Consider the following 5,000-nt stretch of genomic DNA (forward strand, 5'->3'; position numbering starts at 1 on the left):
GAGGAGGAGGAGGAAGAGGAGGAGGAGGAAGAGGAGGAAGAGGAGGAGGAGGTGACGCAGGAGGAGGAGGAGGAGAAGGAGGAGCCATGTCCGGCCTTGGCAGCCCAGCGATTGGTTGTCAAACAGCCGGATTGCAGGATGGGGTCTTTGGGGTCCTTGAGGTCTTTGGGGTCCTTGAGGTCTTTGGGACGGCCGGCACAGCTGCTGTCCCTCCCCCTCATGGAGTCCAGCATGTAGAAAGACCAGTAGAGTCCAGACCAGTAAGAGATAGACCAGTAAGAGATAGACCAGGAGAGTCCAGACCAGTAGAGTCCAGACCAGTAAGAGATAGAACAGGAGAGTCCAGACCAGTAAGAGATAGACCAGTAGAGTCCAGACCAGTAAGAGATAGACCAGGAGAGTCCAGACCAGTAAGAGATAGATCAGTAAGAGATAGACCAGTAAGAGATAGACCAGGAGAGTCCAGACCAGTAAGAGATAGACCAGTAGAGTCCAGACCAGTAAGAGATAGACAAGTAGAGTCCAGACCAGTAGAGTCCAGACCAGTCAGAGATAGACCAGGAGACTCCAGACCAGTAAGAGATAGACCAGTAGAGTACAGACCAGTATGGTGGAGGCTGTCTGTGGACTGATGATGTACAGATGAACTGACGGAGTGATTGGCTTTGGGGGCCATCACACCACCGCCAGGAACCACATGAGAGCCTGCCGCGCAGCCTGCTAGCTTAGAGAGCTAGGTGAGAGAGCTAGGTGAGAGAGCTAGGTGGGAGAGCTAGGTGGGAGAGCTAGGTGAGAGAGCTAGGTGAGAGAGCTAGGTGAGAGAGCTAGGTGAGAGAGCTAGGTGAGAGAGCTAGGTGAGAGAGCTAGGTGAGCGCATCTTAAGGAGCAGGTCAAAGTTCCTCATGTTGCTGAGGAGAACCTCATATAGACACATCTTTGAGTCTCTGCATGTATCGGACGTGACATTTGAATGAAGAAACAAACCCAACTCTGTCCCCACTGAAGCAGAAGTTCGACTTGTGCCGTCAAAAAACATTCTTGAGAATGATTAGCTAGTAGCTTAGTTTAGCTTGTCGCATTAGCAAGCAGCGCCAATAAAGGGAACCATTTTCAGAGAACTGCTGAATGTTCATGTTTTTTTTTTTTTTTCTGTTTTTTATACATTTATTTAAAAGCCATTCATTATTTATAAGAAACGTTTTCCAATTAATTTGCTGTCAGGAAGGTGTGGTATGTGTAAATAGGACAATTTGACCTTTGAACTGTTTGACTATATGATTGTATAGCTGTAATTCTATGCATTCAATATCTAGGTGTATCCAACTCGTTTCTATATTCTCTTCAGATTGTCACAGTTTTTATGTCTTTAGGACAAGAATAAGGAACTAAGAAATAGGCATTAAGGGCTGGTACCATGACAGGATGAAGGGCAGGTCGGTAGGGCTTTAGTCTGCGTCAACAGTGGCATTTATACTGTTAATGTAGAGTTACAAGGGCTCGATACAACAGCTCACTAGTGGACTATTAACACCACTACTACGACCACTAGTTCACTACTACTACCTATAGTCCACTACTACGACCACTAGTTCAGGGCCCCGTTTCCCGAAAGCATCTTTAGCCTAAGTGGATCGCAGAGTGGGTCGTACAAGCATCGTACAGTTTTCACACCGTTTCCCGAAAGCATCTTTGGTAACGAACATCTTGAAAACGCTCGTAGCTAACGAGTGCTCCAGGGTACTCGTAGGACGCTAAGAGCCTCGTTAGCCTACTATAGCCTCAGTGGCGTAACCAGCGGACATTCCTAGTATTGGATGCGTTTTATTATAACACATTGGTAATGGTGTATCACGTGCGTCTGAGCCTAATGTGGGCCATTATGTTCTTAGTTTGAGAGAGAAAGTCCAGGAAATGTTTGAGCAGGCAGGGCACTTAAAATGTGTGAGAGAGAGTGGGGGGGATTTGTGCAGACTGACATAGGCTACTCATAAAATGTAGCCTAAAATAAGGTAAAAAATAATAAAATAAAAAAATAATAAAAATATCAATTATAAAAAAAATAAAAATAATGCAAACTAGCAGGCCTAAGGCTGGGTAAATATGGTGGGGATTGGTCACGTTGACGGGAATGTTTAGTGACATGTGGGAGGGTGTAGGGGGTTAAAAAAAAAGTCTCAATCACTCTTCGACGTGCATGAAATCCAGCCGCGTAGTTATGAGGGAGGCCGTCCTCACACCGATCTTCCTCGTCGTCATCGTCCTCAATGTCCTCCGGTTCAACCAAAGCTACCCCAGCCTTAGCTGCAATGTTGTGCAACATAGCTGTCACACATATCACAGCGCATGACTTGGCCGGCGAAAACTGGAGCCCTCCGCTGGACTTGTGAAGGCATCTAAAGCGCAACTTCCACCTCCCGATCGTGCGCTCAGGATTAGGACTGATATATATGTCGGCCTAGGCTTAATCAATTGTGTTTTAATATCTTTAGCATTCATATTATTGCAATCTATTCTTTTCGTAGGCTACTGCCTTGATGGGGAGATATTTTAACCCTTTTTAACCCCATTTTCCTCCGACATTCCTGCGTCTCCCCCTGCGTCATAGACCGTTTCAGCACCATGTCAGTGGACAGGTACAATCCTACGATCGTCGTGAGTGCAGCGAATGCGCGTTCACGTTAAGAGGAGTTTTGGGAAACGCTCCAAAGAAATTATCGATGGTTCGAAAGATCCATCTTTCGAACCATCTTACGAGCGAAGATCCATCGATATCGGGAAACGGGGCCCAGTACTGCTACCACTAGTCCGTTACTATGACCACTAGTCCACTACTACGACCACTAGTCCACTACTATGACCACTAGTCCACTACCATGACCTCTAGTCCACTACTACGACCACTAGTCCACTACTACGACCACTAGTCCACTACTATGACCACTAGTCCACTACTATGACCACTAGTCCACTACTATGACCACTAGTCCACTACTATGACCACTAGTCCACTACTACGACCACTAGTCCACTACTATGACCACTAGTCCACTACTATGACCACTAGCCCACTACTACGACCACTAGTCCACTACTATGACCACTAGTAAACTACCATGACCTCTAGTCCACTACTACGACCACTAGTCCACTACTATGACCACTAGTCCACTACTATGACCACTAGTCCACTACTACGATCACTAGTCCACTACTATGACCACTAGTCGACTACCATGACCACTAGTCCACTACTACGACCACTAGTCCACTACTATGACCACTAGTAAACTACCATGACCTCTAGTCCACTACTACGACCACTAGTCCACTACTATGACCACTAGTAAACTACCATGACCTCTAGTCCACTACTACGACCACTAGTCCACTACTATGACCACTAGTCCACTACTATGACCACTAGTCCACTACTACGACCACTAGTCCACTACTATGACCACTAGTAAACTACCATGACCTCTAGTCCACTACTACGACCACTAGTCCACTACTATGACCACTAGTCCACTACTAACCCCGGGGGAGCACAGGGTCAGAGTCCTCGACCTGGACAGCCAAGATCAGGTCGTCCACCTGGGGGTCCACAGACTTCGTGGGGCCCCTGGGGGTCCACAGACTTCGTGGGGCTCCTGGGGGTCCACAGACCTCGTGGGGCTCCTGGGGCACCCTCTGAGGACATTTTATGGCGCATTTCCACTGCAGGGTGCGGAACGGATCGGATCGCAAAGGTGCGGGTCGGATCGCGTTTCCACCGCCAAAAGTGGGCGTGACCCGGACTTTGCCGTACCCGTTCCGACCCCATTCTAGGGACTCCTCCGTTGCGGTACCCAAAACGAGACCAGACGCCTGAAAGGGTACCCTGGAATTCTAGCTACACCCCCCCTCCGTTGATTGGTCGACAGAATCGTCACTTCCGGGTGACGCGGGGATAAAAACAAACAAACAGTAGCCTCAAGGTATTATTCTTTACAATTAACATGTCGCGTAAAAAGCTTGCTTGGGCGAACAAGGAGGTGGAGACGTTCGTCTGCATTCTTGCGGAGGAAGACGTTGTTTATGATGTTTACGTAGCTGCCGCGGCGATTGACATCCGGCCTACCACCAAGGGTACTGTCGGCAGTGGAAACGCGACCTCGGAACTGAGCGGGGCTATACTGCCCCCTCCCTACCGCACCTTTGCGATCCGATCCGTTCCGCACTCTGCAGTGGAAATGGGGCATTAGAACCATTAGGATCAATTCTTTCTTCTTCTTTTGGTTTAATAAAAATATAAGTAAGGTGAATACTGTGTACCAAACTAATAATAATCATCTGATATCATCATTATGAACATGGAGGACAGACAGACAGGTGGACACAGGGAGCAGACAGACAGGTGGACACAGGGAGCAGACAGACAGGTGGACACAGGGAGCAGACAGACAGGTGGACAGAGGGAGCAGACAGACAGGTGGACAGAGGGAGCAGAGAGACAGGTGGACAGAGGGAGCAGAGAGACAGGTGGACACAGGGAGCAGAGAGACAGGTGGACACAGGGAGCAGAGAGACAGGTGGACACAGGGAGCAGAGAGACAGGTGGACACAGGGATCAGACAGACAGGTGGACACAGGGAGCAGAGAGACAGGTGGACACAGGGAGCAGACAGACAGGTGGACAGAGGGAGCAGAGAGACAGGTGGACACAGGGAGCAGACAGACAGGTGGACACAGGGAGCAGAGAGACAGGTGGACACAGGGAGCAGACAGACAGGTGGACAGAGGGAGCAGAGAGACAGGTGGACAGAGGGAGCTGAGAGACAGGTGGATGGAGCAGAGAGACAGGTAGACACAGGGAGCAGAGAGACAGGTGGACATGGAGCAGAGAGACAGGTGGACACAGGGAGCAGAGAGACAGGTGGACACAGGGAGCAGAGAGACAGGTGGACATGGAACAGAGAGACAGGTGGACATGGAGCAGAGAGACAGGTGGACAGAGGGAG

General features: G+C 49.2%; 1 long non-coding RNA gene across 1 annotated transcript; it reads left to right on the forward strand.

Annotated features, from left to right (window-relative positions):
• The first annotated feature begins 6 nt into the window (after positions 1–6).
• On the forward strand, positions 7–2,711 carry LOC132456584 (uncharacterized). The gene is made up of 2 exons (XR_009525531.1): positions 7–737; positions 790–2,711. It is a non-coding gene; the product is annotated as an uncharacterized LOC132456584 (long non-coding RNA).
• The last annotated feature ends 2,289 nt before the right edge of the window (positions 2,712–5,000 follow it).

The sequence above is a fragment of the Gadus macrocephalus genome, chromosome 4 (genome assembly GCF_031168955.1).
Source record: "Gadus macrocephalus chromosome 4, ASM3116895v1".
NCBI lineage: Eukaryota > Metazoa > Chordata > Actinopteri > Gadiformes > Gadidae > Gadus > Gadus macrocephalus.